The following is a 19,534-nucleotide window of genomic DNA, read 5'->3' on the forward strand; positions in this document are numbered from 1 at the left end:
AACATAATGGACATCAAGCTGGCACGCCAACTGGGACTGGAGAACCTCCGTTTGACACCTCCTATTCCTGCCCGGGCACTGGACGGACACTTACTCGGATCGGTCACTCATGTCACGGCCCCGGTCTCGATGGGTCTGTCCGGAAACCATCAAGAAACTATCCAGTTTCACCTGCTCCCCTCTCCAGGCCAACCCCTCATCCTGGGTTACCCATGGCTCCGCCGGCACAACCCTCAGCTCGACTGGGTGACCGGGGTGATCAGGGAGTGGGGAGAGGACTGCCACCGAACCTGCCTGCTTGCTGCCGCACTACCCTCTCGGCCAGTACCTACTAACTCCGCTCCTGACCTCTCCAAGGTCCCAGAATGCTACCATGGTCTCAGAGAGGTGTTTAACAAAGCAAGAGCCACATCTCTGCCCCCTCACCGACCGTACGACTGTGCCATCGACCTCCTCCCTGGAACAGCCCCTCCAAAGGGTCGTCTTTATTCGTTGTCTGCTCCTGAAAGAAAGTCCATGGAGGACTACATCAATGGCTCTCTGTCCGCAGGATTAATCCGTTCATCTTCATCTCCTGCTGGTGCTGGCTTCTTCTTTGTGGGGAAGAAGGACGGATCTCTTCGCCCCTGCATCGACTACAGGGGACTCAACGACATCACAGTGAAAAACCGTTACCCTCTGCCTCTGCTCACCTCTGCTTTTGAGTTGCTCCAGGGAGCCACTGTTTTTACCAAGTTGGATCTCAGAAACGCTTACCACCTAGTGCGGATCCGGGAGGGAGATGAATGGAAAACCGCATTCAATACACCCACAGGCCACTACGAGTATCTGGTTATGCCTTTTGGTCTCACCAATGCTCCTGCTGTGTTCCAGGCTCTAGTGAATGATGTACTGCGGGACATGTTAAACAAGTTTGTCTTCGTTTACCTGGATGACATCTTAATCTACTCCAGAAACCTGTCTGAACACACCCGCCATGTCCAGCAAGTCCTTCATCGTCTTCTGGAGAATTCCCTCTACGCCAAGGCAGAGAAATGTGAGTTTCACGTCAAGACAGTGGCCTTCCTGGGGTACATAGTGGCAGAGGGAAGTATCCAAATGGATCCTGCCAAAGTATCAGCAGTCACTTCATGGCCAGTTCCGGAGAACAGAAAGAAGCTGCAACAGTTTCTGGGGTTTGCTAACTTCTATAGAAAGTTTATCCGGAACTACAGTACCGTTGCTGCCCCTCTCACTGCTCTAACCAGCACCAAGCAACCCTTCACCTGGACCCCAGCAGCCGACAAAGCCTTCAGTACCCTCAAGGTGAGGTTCACCTCCGCTCCCATCCTCCAGATGCCTGATGTGGACCGGCAATTCATTGTGGAGGTGGACGCCTCGGATGTGGGAGTTGGTGCTGTGATTTCTCAGTGGGCTGCGGAGGATAGGAAGCTCCATCCCTGTGCCTTTTTCTCACGTCGGTTGTCCCCCTCTGAGTGCAATTACGACATAGGGAACCGTGAGCTGCTGGCTGTGAAGCTTGCCTTGGAGGAGTGGCGTCACTGGCTGGAGGGGTCCACCATTCCATTTCTCGTTTGGACCGATCATAAGAACTTGGAGTACATCCGCACGGCCAAACGGTTGAACTCCAGGCAGTCCCGCTGGGCCCTGTTCTTCACCAGGTTTAATTTCACTCTGTCATACCGGCCTGGATCATGCAACACCAAGCCAGACGCCCTCTCCCGTCAATTCCAGAAGGATGACACCCCCTCCAAGGACCCTGTGTCGATTCTGCCAAGTCCCTGCATCGTTGCAGCTCTGACCTGGGCTGTTGAGGAACAGGTGCTGGAGGCTCTCCGTAACCAGCCAGGTCCCAGCACTTGCCCAGCTGACCGCCTTTTTGTCCCCGAAGACCTGAGGTCCCAGGTCGTTCAGTGGGGACATGACTCCCGCCTAGCTTGTCACCCTGGCTCCACCCGCACTTACAACCTGCTCGCCCAGAGGTTCTGGTGGCCCTCTCTGAGGAAGGATGTACGGGAATTCGTCCAAGCCTGCCCCATCTGCAACCAACACAAGTCGTCCTGCCAGCCCCCAGCCGGATTGCTGCAGCCCCTGCCTGTGCCCAGACGTCCCTGGTCTCACATCGCCCTTGACTTTGTCACGGGGCTGCCCCCTTCAAGTGGCATGACCGTCATTCTCACCATAGTTGACCGTTTCAGCAAGATGGCACACTTCATTCCCCTCCCCAAGCTCCCAACCGCCAAGGAGACCGCCCAGGTGGTCCTGGAACACGTCTTCCGGATCCACGGACTGCCAAAGGATGTAGTTTCTGACCGTGGTCCACAATTCTCCTCCGCTTTTTGGAAGGAGTTCTGTCACCTGCTGGGAGCCACAGTCAGTCTGACTTCCGGATTCCATCCCCAATCCAATGGGCAGTCAGAGCGGGCTAATCAGGAGCTCGAGAAGGCACTGCGATGCATGACTTCACGCAACCCCCACTCCTGGTCGCAGCAATTGACATGGGTGGAGTACGCACACAATTCTCTGACCTGCTCTGCCATCGGTATGTCCCCTTTCCAATGTGTTTATGGATACCAGCCTCCTCTATTTGCCAGCCAGGAAGAGGAGGTTACTTGCCCATCTGCACTTGCTTTTGCCCGTCGATGTCGCCGCACCTGGTCACAAGCCCGAGCCACACTCCTCAGATCCGTTGCCAGCTACACTACCGGGGCCAACCGTCGGAGAATTCCTGCTCCCACCTACCATGTTGGTCAAAGGGTGTGGTTGTCATCGAAGAACCTGCCACTCAGGGTGGAGTCGCAGAAGCTGGCACCTCGGTTCATTGGCCCATTCCCTATCATAAGAGTGATTAGCCCAACTGCTGTCCGGCTCCAACTGCCTAATTCCCTGAGGGTGCACCCCACTTTCCATGTGTCTAAGATTAAGCCCATCCATGAGAGTCCGCTGGTCCCTGCTGCGCCTTGTCCTCCTCCTCCACGGCTCGTCGATGGTGGTCTGGTTTACACCGTCCGCCGCCTGCTTCGGTCCAGACGGAGGGGTAGGGGTCTCCAGTACCTCATTGACTGGGAGGGCTATGGACCTGAGGAGAGGACCTGGGTGCCAGCTAGTCGGATTGTGGATAGGACTCTCATCACCGCTTTCCACCAACGGCATCCTGATCAACCTGCAATCCGTAGGGGCCGCCCCAGAGGGGTCCCTAACCGTCCTGCCCGCTCGGCTTCCTGTCCTGTGCCTGATCCTGTCTCGGGACCTGTCCCATCTCCCGACCACGGCCCTCCGGCTTCCTCCGAGGATGAGGACGTTCACTCGGACCGTTCGGAGGAGTTCTAGCCCTCCTCCGGCTCCCCTCCTCCCGCCCGGCGTGGTGTTGCTCTTGGGACTTCTGGGGCCGTCCCTTGGGGGGGGGGTTCTGTCATGAGCCTCTCACTCCACCGGGTTACCACCTTAATTTTCTTCCACTCTGCTCACCACTCTCTCTACTCAGCCTAACTAGCTCCACCTGTCCCTGCTCTGCTCTGCTCTAATTACTCTGCCAGCTGCGCTGCATTACCCACTACCTCTCCCAGTATTTAAGGCCCTGTCTTTCAGCTCTCCGGTGTCAGATCGTCTGCAAAGCTCACTCCCGGAACCTGTTTGCTCGCGCTTCTGGCTCACCCTGGTTTTGTGACCCCGGACCTGCCTGATTTTTGGATACTCTTCTGCCCCAGGAGATCCAGACCTGCTTCTGCCATTACGACTCCTGACTACTCTTCAATCCCGGTAACTCTGACCAGCCTTCTGCCTTGCTACTACGTATTTTGGATTTCCCTTGAACTGTACTGCTGCCTTGTTTCATTCCGCCCTGTTGTGTCTGTGTCTCCCCCCCCCAGGACTTCTGGACCACCCACCACCGGCTTCATAGGACGCATCGCTGCCACTGGGGGAGGCACAGACCCAGCACATTGGACGGGATCCCTGTTACCCCTGGAGCCTTCATTCACTCCCTACTTCCCTTTTCCCTTAAGTTTTAATAAACTTTCTGGTGTGACGCAATTGTGGTCCTCTGGTCGTCTGTCTGAACCGTGACACCTGTTGTATTCGGCGCATGTGACAAATACAATTTGATTTGATTTGAGACTAGTTTTGCTTTGTTCTGTAAATTCTAAAGGTGTGTTGTGTTGGCAGCCTACACTATGACACTGATGCTACAACGCTGTACAGATGTACCGTTGATTAACTCGGTCATTGTGGGATACAGGAGGGGAAAGGAGAGACTCACCTACAACAATTCCTGTCACAAAGACACTCCTGTTGGCAAACAACGATCCAGCCCAGAAGAGACCGAGGGTGCGGTAAGACTTACTGAGAGAGGGAAATAAATGGCCCAAAGGGGTTACTCCCATCACTGTAAACTAGTGGCAGCATACAGCTTCAAATCAATGGCCCAGCAGTGAGATGGTGTGTGGATGTAAATGTGGTCACACAAAGATGTCAGAATTCCATAAACCCAGAGATAAAGCTGTCATGTTCCAAAGAACTCACAAGGTCAATGACACAAGTGAAGGAGAACTCAGCAAACACTGTAAAGACAATGCTAACATTGAGTACTGTGGAAGATTAATATTGTGAAAGTGGGCAATAATGAAGCAATACAGCATTATATAATGTTTATGTTAACCTCAATTACACAACTGAAAATAACTTGGATTAATGCGTGGCTGTTGGTCTGTTCAACTTTCTTTGTGGTGATTAGCTACATGGATTGCATTTGTGAGCATATTCAGCTCTAAAAAAGGCCCTCATTCAATTTGTTGTGGAATTCAGCAGATTCCAACAGAATTCTGTAGCTGTAGGAACAATGATCATTATCCTCATTGTATTTATGATAAAGAGAAAGCTCCTTCCTCCATGTAATTATTACCCAATCTGCTTTGTCTTCCTCTTAAAACATTTAATAAAACTGTCAGAACAATATTACTGCTTATAAAGACGCTTTGAACAAGACTGGATTTGTGAGAAGCTCAACCTCCTTTTCTCTCATGAACAGTTAGTTAACCACTACAACTCGTTTTCTTCCACACTCCCTCTCTCTCACCATCCTTCTGTGTTTAAAACATTTCCCTCCAACCAACCAACCAGCTATTGATTTCCTGGGATGTGGAGGGAAATAATTATGTCTGCTAGCTGTAGGCTGGGTGAAGGGAGATTTATATTGGGAGATGTGGGTTGAGTTTTCCTCGGGTTTAGAACACATGGTGCTGAGAGGGCACCTATCTCAGAGTCTGGGAGACACATAATGAGTGGCGGTGGATCAAGAGGACTGGAGATAGCCAAGGAAAGGAGCTCAGTTAAAGTGGCTGGTAATGTGCTGCCAATAGACGTGGTGGTTATCCACATTATTCTCCAAAGACTCTTTAACCTCTAAAAGACTAAGCCTTGGGGGGGGGGTTGATTTAAGATGGTCATACCATGGATCATTTAGCTATTTCATTTAGAATTTTAGGACCCCTGTAGGTATCAAAAATATACACTACTGATCAAAGTTTTAGATCACCTACTCATTCAAGGGTTTTTCTTTATTTTTACTATTTTCTACATTGTAGAATAATTGTGAAGACATCAGAACTATGAAATAACACATATGGAATCATGTAGTAACCAAAAAAGTGTTAAACAAATCAAAATATATTTTATATTTGAGATTCTTCAAATAGCCACCCTTTGCCTTGATGACAGCTTTGCACACTCTTGGCATTCTCTCAACCAGCTTCACCTAGAATGCTTTTCCAACAGTCTTGAAGGAGTTCCCACATTTGCTGAGCACTTGTTGGCTGCTTTTCCTTCACTCTGCGGTCCGAGACATCCCAAACCATCTCAATTTGGTTGAGGTCGGGGGATTGTGGAGGCCAGGTCATCTGATGCAGCACTCCATCACTCTCCTTCTTGGTAAAATAGCCCTTACACAGCCTGGAGGTGTGTTGGGTCATTGTCCTGTTGAAAAACAAATGATAGTCCCACTAAGCCCAAACCAGATGGGATGGCGTATTGCTGCAGAATGCTGTGGTAGCCATGCTGGTTAATCACAGACAGTGTCACCAGGAAAGCACCCCCACACCATAACACCTCCTCCTCCATGCTTTACGGTGGGAAAATTGAAATGCATTCCAGGTAACTACCTCATGAAGCTGGTTGAGAGAATGCCAAGAGTGTGCAAAGCGGTCATCAAAGCAAAGGGTGGCTATTTGAAGAATGTCAAGTATAAAATATATTTTGATTTGTTTAACACTTTTTTGGTTACTACATGATTCCATATGTGTTATTTCATAGTTTTGATGTCTTCACTATTATTCTACAATGTAGAAAATAGTCAAAATAAAGAAAAACCCTTGAATGAGTAGGTGTTCTAAAACGTTTGACCAGTAGTGTATATTTTTAAATGATTTGATAAAATATTGCATTTGGCCTTTACTATTATAGCCCATATAAACGCATTTAATAACACATTTATAAATGGCAAAACCGACAGTCAAAAAATAAATCATAAGGAATAAGGTTTTGAAGTGACTTTCCTATATCTAGGAGACATAAGAAAGCTAAGGAAATATGTTTGTTTTTTGGACACATATTTAACCCTTTTTTTTGTTGGCACAAAACTACCTCCATACTTCCATCCATTTTTTAAAACAGGTTCTGGTTACCTTCAGACCCGTGAGACTTGTGTGAGAGTCTCATCTTTCAATAGAGTGGTCATATTAGTTTGTAGGCCAAACCGTTTGGACGCTACAGACATTTTCGTGAGAAGACCTATTGTCGGGACGTCTCATGGTCTGACAAACACCACTGTAGCTTGGCCACCTTCCACCGCAGATGCGGAAGGCTGACATAGGCGGATGCGGTGGATGTTACTTATACTGAACAAAAATATAAAAACACAACATGCTACAATTTCAATGATTTTACTGAGTTACAGTTCATATAAGGAAATCAGTCAATTGAAATAAATGAATTAGGCCCTAATCTATGGATTTCACATGACTGGGCAGGGGCACAGCCATGGGTGGGGCACAAGCCCACCCACTTGGGAGCCAGGCCCAGCCAATCAGAATGAGTTCTTCCCCACAAAAGGGCTTTATTACAGACAGAAATACTCCTCAGTTTCATCAGCTGTCCGGGTGGCTGGTCTCAGACGATCCAGCAGGTGAAGAAGCCGGATGTGGAGGTCCTGGGCTGGCATGGTTACACGTGGTGTGCGGTTGTGAGGCCGGTTGGACGTACTGCCAAATTCTCTAAAATGACGTTGGAGGCGGCTTATGGTTGAGAAATTAACATTACATTCTCTGGTGGATATTCCTGCAGTCAGCATGCCAATTGTACACTCCCTCAAAACTTGAGACTTCTGTGGCATTGTGTTGTGTGACAAAACTGCACATTTTAGAGTGGCCTTTTATTGTCCCCAGCACAAGGTGCACCTGTGTAATGATCATGCTGTTTAATCAGCTTCTTGATATGCCACACCTATCAGGTGGATGGATTATCTTGGCAAAGGAGAAATGCTCACTAACAGGGATGTAAACATATTTGTTTATTGTTATTATAAGCCTTTTGTGTGTATGGAACATTTCTAGGATATTTTATTTCAGCTCATGAAACATGGCACCAACACCAGCACGTTGCGTTTATATTTTTGTTCAGTATAGATTGACGCACGGGTAATCTCAAGGATTAAAGGAACTGCCCGCACAGTCAGTCAGTAGCCATTACTACCATTAATTTATATATAGACTTTTAGAGCCAGACAAAGTGTATTTGTACATTTACTGTATACTGTGGATATCTTATGAGTGTTAACTCATTCTGATCACAGTTTACAGCCAGGCGATGTACCTTTACAGGACATTTTACAGGCTTATAAAGAGTTCCATGAACTCATGTTTTCATGAAATGGAATAGGGTGCACAATCCATATTAGCTGTATTACAAGGATTGGCTGTCCCGTATACCGTCAAACGTCCTTGTAATGGCACCTGTGTGTCAGACAGCCGTCTTGCATCCCTCCCCATCTCCCTGACGATGCTGCTGTCCCCTGATAAACACACAGATAGAGACACACACGCCGTCACTCTCCAAGTACCTGTGGCCGATGTATCAATCTATATGTTGTTTTTTGTCTTCTTATTTGGTAATGACGTGTCATTACTGCTCTTCATCCCATATGGAACAGTCATCCGCAGTCAATAAGTTCAGTCAGTCTGTAAATTCAGCAAGAAGTAAGGCATCTAATGTATAAAGGGCGTAGTGAGCTCACGTGCCCTTACCCTCAAGCTCCAGGTCTTTCTGGCTCTCCTAGAACTGTGGTGTCATAAGGATGAGACTAACATGCCCTTGTCGTCACCCATGACACGTATATGTCAGTCTGGGTTTCAGCTTTGCTCTGTGTAAGGAGATCCTGATCAGTATAAGCAGGTTTGTAGATTAAATAATGAAACAATTAAAACAATTCACATGACTCACATGCAGAACCTTCTGGAAATCTCTTCAGTGCAGTTGGAATTTGACTACATACGTAGTGGTCATGACTCATGACACTATAACTTACTCAACCATTTTACACAGAGGGGATCTGTGTTTAAATGCATTGGTGCTTTGTTAAACTAATAATCACCCATATTGCATGGCTAATTCAAGTTGGAAATAACATCATCATCATCATCATCATCATCATGAAATAGTGACCAATAACATACCATAAAACAGGGTGTCTTTGGGCGGGTTCCGACGTGTGATCAGGAAGTAGAAAAACCACACAACCACCAACACTGCAATACCAATCTGTAGTATCACAACAGGCCTGCATGTAGAAACAAAAAAACACTGTCAGCTAGGGAACAAATCATGATTGTTTTCGTAAGAAGTGTTGACATGCTGAATGCATGGACACCCATGCATACCCCACAAGACATGACACCAGAGGTCTCTTCACAATCCACAAGTCCAGAACATACTATGGGAGGCACACAGTACCTCATAGATCCATGACTACATGGAACTCTATTCCACATCAGGTAACTGATGCAAGCAGGAGAATCAGATTTAAAAAACAGATGTGAAGAGACACACACACAGGTACAGACACACACATATGCACACAAACGATAGCACATGCACTCTACACACATGTACATTGTAATATTGTTGTATGGTGGTATTACACATTTTATATTGTAGATATGTAGTGGTGTAATAATGTTATATGATGTACTGTTTTATCTTTTGTGTGTGATGTAAGTGCCTTAATGTGTTTGGACCCCAGGAAGAGTAGCTGTTGACTTGGCAGCAGCTAATGGGGATCCCTAATATATACAAATACAAATGATATTATTCAAATTCGTAGTACAACTCCATACTTCCCCCCACTGTACTTTTTAAAGAACAACCTCCCTCCAATTTTCTGCCTCATTCTCCTTTCTAATTAGTTTCCATCGAAGTTTATAAGTCTCCTCTGCAGTGCTAAATTAGTGAGCGGTGATGAATGGGGAGACAGAGGAAGCGATAATTATGCCAACACCCAGAGCACCAGGATAAATGATGCAGAGATGGGACACCATGTGACAGATAGCAGATACTGACAGATACTGACACATGGGGCTCAGGGATGGAAGGTGCACAGACAGATGACCTGCTGCTGCTGTGGCGAGGGCCTGGAGACTCTTGGGAGGGTGATTGCTGCAGGCTCTGTTTGGGTTCTTATAACGCTAAAGCATTGGAGATCGGCAGCTAGCATCCTGCTGTTCTCTGAGAGTTAGAGGATCCATGCTGATGTCAATGCAATGGCTACATGGGGTACAAGATGGTAAAGTGACCACTCTAACAATGGAAATACATGTCCCCAAAGATGGAAGGCAGGTGGGAGGAGGCGAGATCAGGTGGGACCATTCTAGCCATTAAGAAGGAAAGAAATTCCACAAATGAACTTTTAAGAAGGCACACCTGCTAATTGAAATGCATTCCAGGTGACTACCTCATGAAGCTGGTTGAGAGAATGCCAAGTGTGTGCAAAGCTGTCATCAAGGCAAAGGGTGGCTATTTGAAGAATATAAAATATATTTTGATTTGTTTAACACTTTTTTGGTTACTACATGATTCCATATGTGTTATTTCATAGTTTTGATGTCTTCACTATTATTCTTCAATGTAAAAAATAGTACAAATAAAGAAAAACCCTTGAATGAGTAGGTGTTCTAAAACTTTTGGGGGATGTAAGTTCACCACTCACCACCATGTTTGGCAGTCAGTTAACAGTTATTGTGTTCCAAAAAGATTAATGTGCTTTGGGCCATCGCCATCTAAACAAAATGACTTCCCTCCCAAACGTACAATGTGTTCACGGAAGCCAAACAAATGCTGTGAGGCCAAAGGGAAGATCCCTGGCTGCATGTCAATGCACCAGCACTGGAAGATTTATGCACACAATACTGTTGGTTTGTAAAGTGACTGAACACATGGCATGGCAGAACACATGGCATATTGTATGCCAGCAGCAATTTATCAAACTCCTCTCATGGCTTGTATTGATTGTCAGAGTCCACACTTAAAAAGAGTTCCAGAGATATCCACTACGGAGGAGTATGGAAGTCTGCTTGAAATTAGAAATGTCCGCTGAGGAATGGAAGAATTGCTAGGGAGGAGTGGTGCAGACAGTCACCACAGTACTTAGGCCTGCTGTGGCAGCTTGCTTATCTAAACAGAGATAAACAGTAACTGTCATCAATGGAGACAGTATAGCTACTGACAACACAGGTAGGCTGGGGATTGACTAAATATGGAAATAGGACAATTCTAAAAAATATATATATTCCAGAGAGGTGAGAGAAAGTCTGCAATTGCTTTGGGTGTCAAAGACATGTCCTTATATGGTCTGTCTGATTTCACAAGCCTCTTTTGACCTCCCGTTTAACAAATTATTTTTTACCCATCACCATATAATCTGAATTTCATCATTACATACATGGGTTTTAGGCGATGAAAGTCAGAGTTGGCCAATCTTCAGGCAATTGGAATTCACACAAGCCAGGGTATTACTTGTTTCCACATGATTAAAGATTTGTCAAGGATTTATGAGTCAGAAATCCATGTGTATGGATCCATGGGCCTAAATCACATGAGCTGCTAGTGCCCTCAAGCTGTAGCAAAGAGTATTGAGCATACTTGCACCGTTCAACTGGATCGTTGAGAATGGAGCCTACTGCCATCCATCAGTCTAGTGGGCCTAGTCTGCAAAATATTTGCTCATAGTTCCACATAGATTACAACTTGTGAATATTACTATTTATTAATTTAGTTCCAAAACACATGTAAAAAGAGCACATTTGGGAAGACTGAACTTTGATTCAAATCTCATGGGGTATTTTAATCTTGTGCATAATGAACAAAAACAATGCTTTAAACCTATTCATTGATTGAAGTCTACTACCCTAAGAAAACTAATAATTGTATACCTTTATAAGACATTTAAATGAGCTGATAGGTAGACAATATTATTCAATATTATAAATATTATAAAATTGGGCTCCCGAGTGGCGCAGCGGTCTAAGGCACTGCATCTCAGTGCTCAGTGCTTGAGTGCTTGAGGCGCCACTACAGACTCCCTGGTTCGATTCCAGGCTGTATCACAACCGGCCGTGATTGGGAGTCCCATAGGGCGGCGCACAATTGGCCCAGCGTCGTCCGGGTTTGGCCGGTGTAGGCCGTCATTGTAAATAAGAATTTGTCTTAACTGACTTGCCTAGTTAAATAAAGGTAAAATAAAATAAATAAAAAATAAGACATTAAATCATTGACTTACTCTTGGAACTCTGGAGTGATGTTCATGCAGTGAAGGTCAAAGAAAACAAGAACACCAATCTCTCCATCTCTTCAACTGCAGATGAAACAGCAGACGGGTCCCTGGAGAATCAATAGCACCGACCACTGTAAAGAAAAACAAAAGTGGAATACAACTGCCATTTGAATCAATTATCTACTATATGATCTAATAACTACCTGTTTTAAGAAAAAACTAATTAATTATTTAACCATTTGCCAAAAACATATCCAAGCAATACCTTTAAAAGTCCTAACAAAATAGACAGAATCTCAACACAAAATTTGAAAGAATATGGACCCCACTAAAAAAGGCAGCAATTGTTACTGTCTGGCCACTCGTTTGGCCCATGGATTAATGAAATGATGGCTGCCCCGGGCAAACACAGCATATTTACAGGGAAATAATAAACTAGAGACAAATTAGCTTTTGGGATAAATTATGCAATTCGGGTTCATCAGAGATTTACAAAGGTTGCATAAGATGGGGGTATTTGTGAAGTGCCTCTCAAGTCACATTTGTGTGTTAAGCAATGTGTGGGCTAACATGCCTTATTTTTTATTTATTTTTTATTTATTTTATTTTTTCATCTTTATTTAACCAGGTAAGCCAGTTGAGAACAAGTTCTCATTTACAACTGCGACCTGGCCAAGATAAAGCAAAGCAGTGCGATAAAAACAACAACAACACAGAGTCAATAAAACAAAACATACAGTCAATAACACAATAGAAAATCTATAGTGTGTGCAAATGTAGTAAGTTATGGAGGTAAGGCAATAAATAGGCCATAGTGCAAAATAATTACAATTTAGTATTAACACTGGAGTGATAGATGTGCAGAAGATGATGTGCAAATAGAGATACTGGGGTGCAAATGAGCAAAATAAATAACAATGTAAATAACAATATGGGGATGAGGTAGTTGGGAAGGTTAATTATTATTGGCTACATTATTGCACATAAAGGATGGGCCTACTCTCTATTTAGTTTGACCTCATTTCAGATTGAACATGTTATACACCTAGGCTATAAATTATGTGTGTGTTTTTTTGAAACATGTCTTAAAGAAATGATTAACTGTGCCAATTATCAAACAGGCCTAATGGGCATTACATGTGTTTGCACATTTCTTCCAGTAGAGTGCGCCAAATTCTAATTTACAGTATGCATACACCAAGCTAGGATTTTCAGTATAATACTACAATAATGCTAGATAAGTAATGTGTGGGGACAACACATTACCTATTTGATTACAAACTAATCAAATAGGTCATGTGTGGGGACAAAACATTACCTATTTGATTACAAACTAATCAATATTGGCAGGAAATGTAGTTACCTTGCATATATTTGGTTTGTATCATTGCACTTCATAGGCGGCTTTAATATTTAATGAATGGGAAGTTCACTCAATGCTCAGAGAGAAAGGGTATTGGTGTAATAAGGAAATCACAGCAGAACTGGAACTTTGGCTATGAGCTATGAACAAGAACAGGCAAATAAACGCATACCGTAATATTATAAACCATTGGGATTGAGGTCTCTGTATATGTACGTACATGAGGGAAATGAGGAGAGCCTTAGAAAGATCATAACCATCAAATTTCGATTGTGATCTTTAGGAAATGTAATTGGACCTGGAAAATGGAAATATGCATTGTTGATCTCTAAAAACAATATTACACAACATAATACCAAGAATTGAGCCAGAAATAATCTGAGCCGCAAAATGTCCCTGTTCCATCCTGTTTGTTATCAGTGTTGGATAATCTTTCAGTTGGTTTGTAAAGGACTTACTGGCATCTGTTTTTTTGTGCAACCAAAACTTTATACCCCAATTCAGGCCCACATTATTATAATTGCTGAAGCAGATGCAACTACAAAAGTAAGAGGTGATACACCTCTGTGGAGAGAAAGCAATGCACCACCTTGTCTGTCCCTTGTCAATTTGTCTCAATGAACCTCACCCTGTGATTCATTCTACCCCCTTTGTTGGGAAAATGAGCACTTTTGTACAAGGAAGGCTGTGTTTACTGGAAACAATTGGACCTCTTCCAGTTGCATCGTTCAATAACTCAGCAGAGAATGCTAGATGCCAAAATGACAGAAACCAGGAAATGATACACACACAGCTCCTCTGTTCATCTAAATATCGTTCTTAGTTGACCTTAATGGGAATATAAATGTATTATTACTGTGTGCTAAATATGGTTTCAATGTCTGTACCGATGCTGCATTAACATTTAATTCTGTTCAATGTACAGCATAGGCCTATGAGGCTACTTTGTAGCAGATTATTATTATTTGGTACAGAGATTACTTTTTTGTGTGGCTCTCTGTTATTGCATTCAGGAACTTGAATGAGGTGTCGTGGTGTAACACTTCAGTGGGCTAAAACTATAGTCAGTCGATGATATACACTACCAGTCAAAAGTTAGGACAAACCTTCGCATTCAAGGGTTTTTCTTTATTTTTACTATTTTTTTAAAATTGTAGAATAAAAGTGAAGACATCAAAACTATGAAACAACACATATGGAATCATGTAGTAACCAAAAAAGTATTAAACAAATCAAAATATATTTTATATTTGAGATTCTTCAAATAGCCACCCTTTGCCTTGATGACAGCTTTGAATGCTCTTGGCATTCTCTCAACCAGCTTCATGAGGTAGTCTCCTGGAATGCATTCAATTAACAGGTGTGCCTTCTTAAAAGTTCATTTGTGGAATTTTTTTCCTTCTTAATGCGTTTGAGCCAATCAGTTGTGTTGTGACAAGGTAGGGGGGGTATACAGAAGATAGCCCTATTTGGTAAAAGACCAAGTCCATATTATGAAAAAAACTGCTCAAATAAGCGAGGAGAAACGACAGTCCATCATTACTTTAAGACATGAAGGTCAGTCAACATGAAACATTTCAAGAGCTTTAAAAGTTTCTTCAAGTGCAGTCGCAAAAAACATCAAGCGCTATGATGAAACTGGCTCTCATGAGGACCGCCACAGGAATGGAAGACCCTAAGTTAACTTTGCTGCAGAGGATAAGTTCATTAGAGTTACCAGCCTCAGAAATTACAGCCCAAATAAATGTTTCACAGAGTTCAAGTCACAGACACATCTCAACATCAACTGTTCAGAGGGGAATGTGTGAATCAGGCCTTCATGGTCGAATTGCTGCAAAGAAAGCACTACTAAAGGACACCAATTAAAAGAAGAGACCTGCTTGGGCCAAGAAACACAAGCAATGGACATTAGACCGGCGGAAATGTGTCCTTTGCTCAGGAGTCCAAATTGGAGATTTTTGGTTCCAACCGCCGTGTCTTTGTGAGAAGCACTGTGGGTAAACGGATGATCTCCCCATGTGTGGTTCCCACCGTAAAGCATGGAGAAGGAGGTGTTATGGTAAATAAAGGTGAAATAAAAATAAATAAATAAAAATGGTGTGGGGGTGCTTTGCTGGTGACACTGTCTGTGATTTATTTAGAATTCAAGGCACACTTAACCAGCATGGCTACCACAGCATTCTGCAGCGATACGCTCTGGTTTGGGCTTAGTGGGACTATCATTTGTTTATCAACAGGACAATGACCCAAAACACCTCCAGGCTGTGTAAGGGCTATTTTACCAAGAAGGAGAGTGATGGAGTGCTGCATCAGATGACCTGGCCTCCACAATCCCCCGACCTCAAGCCAATTGAGATGACTTGGGATGAGTCGGACGGCAGAGTGAAGGAAAAGCAGCCAACAAGTGCTCAGCATATGTGGGAACTCCTTCAAGACTGTTGGAAAAGCATTCCAGGTGAAGCTGGTTGAGAGAATGCCAAGAGTGTGCAAAGCTGTCATCAAGGCTAAGGGTGGCTATTTGAAGAATCTCAAATATAAAATATATTTTGATTTAACACTTTTTTTGGTTACTACATTTGACATTTTAGTCATTTAGCAGACGCTCTTATCCAGAGCGACTTACAGTTAGTGAGTGCAAACATTTTTTCATACTGGCCCCCGTGGGAAACGAACCCACAACCCTGGCGTTGCAAGCGGCATGCTCTACCAACTGAGCTACACGGGCCACCATATGTGTTATTTCATAGTTTTGATGTCTTCACTATTATTCTACAATGTCAAAAATAGTAAAAATAAATAAAAACCCTTGAATGAGTAGGTGTGTCCAAACTTTTGACTATATATACAGTGGGGGAAAAAAGTATTTAGTCAGCCACCAATTGTGCATGTTCTCCCACTTAAAAATATGAGAGAGGCCTGTAATTTTCATCATTAGGTACACGTCAAATATGACAGACAAAATGAGGGGAAAAAATCCAGAAAATCACATTGTAGGATTTTTTATGAATTTATTTGCAAATTATGGTGGAAAATAAGTATTTGGTCAATAACAAAAGTTTCTCAATACTTTGTTATATACCCTTTGTTGGCAATGACACAGGTCAAACTTTTTCTATAAGTCTTCACAAGGTTTTCACACACTGTTGCTGGTATTTTGGCCCATTCCTCCATGCAGATCTCCTCTAGAGCAGTGATGTTTTGGGGCTGTCGCTGGGCAACACGGACTTTCAACTCCCTCCAAAGATTTTCTATGGGGTTGAGATCTGGGGACTGGCTAGGCCACTCCAGGACCTTGAAATGCTTCTTACGAAGCCACTCCTTCGTTGCCCGGGCGGTGTGTTTCGGATCATTGTCATGCTGAAAGACCCAGCCACGTTTCATCTTCAATGCCCTTGCTGATGGAAGGAGGTTTTCACTCAAAATCTCACGATACATGGCCCCATTCATTCTTTCCTTTACACGGATCAGTCGTCCTGGTCCCTTTGCAGAAAAACAGCCCTAAAGCATGATGTTTCCACCCCCATGCTTCACAGTAGGTATGGTGTTCTTTGGATGCAACTCAGCATTCTTTGTCCTCCAAACACGACGAGTTGAGTTTTTACCAAAAAGTTCTATTTTGGTTTCATCTGACCATATGACATTCTCCCAATCCTCTTCTGGATCATCCAAATGCACTCTAGCAAACTTCAGACGGGCCTGGACATAAGCAGGGGGACACGTCTGGCACTGCAGGATTTGAGTCCCTGGCGGCGTAGTGTGTTACTGATGGTAGGCTTTGTTACTTTGGTCCCAGCTCTCTGCAGGTCATTCACTAGGACCCCCGTGTGGTTCTGGGATTTCTGCTCACCATTCTTGTGATCATTTTGACCCCACGGGGTGAGATCTTGCGTGGAGCCCCAGATCGAGGGAGATTATCAGTGGTCTTGTATGTCTTCCATTTCCTAATAATTGCTCCCACAGTTGATTTCTTCAAACCAAGCTGCTTACCTATTGCAGATTCAGTCTTCCCAGCCTGGTGCAGGTCTACAATTTTGTTTCTGGTGTCCTTTGACAGCTCTTTGGTCTTGGCCATAGTGGAGTTTGGAGTGTGACTGTTTGAGGTTGTGGACAGGTGTCTTTTATACTGATAACAAGTTCAAACAGGTGCCATTAATACAGGTAACGAGTGGAGGACAGAGGAGCCTCTTAAAGAAGAAGTTACAGGTCTGTGAGAGCTAGAAATCTTGCTTGTTTGTAGGTGACCAAATACTTATTTTCCACCATAATTTGCAAATAAATTCATTAAAAATCCTACAATGTGACTTTCTGGAGAAAAAAAAATCTCAATTTGTCTGTCATAGTTAACGTGTACCTATGATGAAAATTACAGGCCTCTCTCATCTTTTTAAGTGGGAGAACTTGCACAATTGGTGGCTGACTAAATACTTATTTTCCCCACTGTATATACACAGTACCAGTCAAAAGTTTGGAAGGAGTTCCCACATATGCTGAGCACTTGTTGACTGCTTTTCCTTCACTCTGCCGTCCGACTCATCCCAAACCATCTCAATTGGGTTGAGGTCGGGGGATTGTGGAGGGCAGGTCATCTGATGCAGCACTCCATCACTCCTTCTTGGTAAAATAGCCCTTACACAGCCTGGAGGTGTGTTGGGTCATTGTCCTGTTGAAAAACAAATGATAGTCCCAATAAGCCCAAACCAGATGGGATGGCGTATCGCTGCAGAATGCTGTGGTAGCCTTGCTGGTTAAATGTGTCTTGAATTATAAATAAATCACAGACAGCGTCACCAGCAAAGCACCCCCACACCATAACACCTTCTCCTCCATGCTTTATGGTGGGAACTACACCTGCGGAGATCATCCGTTCATCCACACTGTGTCTCACAAAGACACGGCGGTTGGAACCAAAAATCTCCAATTTGGACTCCAGACCAAAGAACAGATTTCCACCGGTCTAATGTCCATTGCTCGTGTTTCTTGGCCCAAGCAGGTCTCTTCTTCTTATTGGTGTCCTTTAGTAGTGGTTTCGTTGCAGCAATTCGACCATGAAGGCCTGATTCACACAGTCCCCTCTAAACAGTTGATGTTGAGATGTGTCTGTTACTTGAACTCTGTGAAGCATTTATTAGGGCTGCAATTTCTGAGGCTGGTAACTCTAATGAACTTATCCCCTGCAGCAGAGGTAACTCTGGGTCTTCCATTCCTGTGGCGGTCCTCATGAGAGCCAGCTTCATCGTAGCGCTTGATGGTTTTTGCGACTGCACTTGAAGAAACGTTCAATGCTCTTGAAATGTTCTGTATTGACTTACCTTGATGTCTTAAAGTAATGATGGACTGTTGTTTCTCTTTGCTTATATGAGCTGGTCTTGCCATAAAATAGACTTGGTCTTTTACCAAATAGGGCTATCTTCTAATAGGCTACAGACACATAAAATCTAATTTTGTCACAATACAACTGATTGGCTCAAACGCATTAAGAAGGAAAGAAATTCCACAAATGAACTTTTAAGAAGGCACACCTGTTAATTGAAATGCATTCCAGGTGACTACCTCATGAAGCTGGTTGAGAGAATGCCAAGAGTGTGCAAAGCTGTCATCAAGGAAAAGGGTGGCTATTTGAAGAATCTCAAATATAAAATATGTTTTGATTTGTTTAACACTTTTTTGGTTACTACATGATTCCATGTGTTATTTCATAGATTTGATGTCTTCACTATTATTCTACAATGTAAAAAATAGTAAAAATAAAGAAAAACCCTTGAATGAGTATGTGTGTCCAAACTTTTGACTGGTAGTGTATATATATTATTTTTAACTTTAGTTCATTTAGTAAATATTTTCTTAACTCTATTTTCTTAAAACTGCATTGTTGGTTAAGGGCTTGCAAGTAATCATTCCACGGTAAGGTGAAACGCCTGTTCTATTCGGCGCATGTGACAAATAAAATGTGATTTGATGTGTCTGTAGCCTATTAGAAACCAAAGGAGAGGTTGTGAGAGCCATGTCTGGCAACACCCAAGCCTTAGTCCCAGCCTAGTCAAACAAGTGGCCACTTGCTATGCACCCAAGGACAAGCTGATCTGGCCATCCTGGGGTCCAGCCATTATGAAAACTTCTGTGACGAATACTTTCACTTTTACTGTACATCATTTCAAAATCAAATCAAATGATGTAGGCCAAGCTATAGCAAAAGTGAACTTTGTAAAAAAGTATTGAAGTTTAAAAACAGCCGGCATTGAAATGACGATTGTTGATCATGGTCTTTGTTTTACTCATGTAGCTATAGGCCTATGCAAAATAGCTGAGAATGTTCCCAAGGTGGGCGATGGACTGTAGTTTCAATTGGCTAAATTGTG

General features: G+C 43.7%; 1 pseudogene across 1 annotated transcript in view; it reads right to left on the reverse strand.

The window, feature by feature from the left end:
* Nucleotides 1-19,534, reverse strand: part of LOC311137550 (transmembrane 6 superfamily member 1-like) — a 33,303-nt pseudogene that overhangs the window by 13,539 nt on the left and 230 nt on the right. Inside the window, exons 2-4 of the transcript XR_014615460.1 lie at nt 11,822-11,946; nt 8,724-8,827; nt 4,259-4,559 (exon numbers count right to left, since the gene is read on the reverse strand). The product of XR_014615460.1 is annotated as a transmembrane 6 superfamily member 1-like (transcript). The remainder of the gene's footprint in view (nt 1-4,258; nt 4,560-8,723; nt 8,828-11,821; nt 11,947-19,534) is intronic.

The sequence above is a fragment of the Coregonus lavaretus genome (assembly GCF_964263955.1).
Source record: "Coregonus lavaretus genome assembly, chromosome: 11".
In the NCBI taxonomy this organism is placed as follows: domain Eukaryota; kingdom Metazoa; phylum Chordata; class Actinopteri; order Salmoniformes; family Salmonidae; genus Coregonus; species Coregonus lavaretus.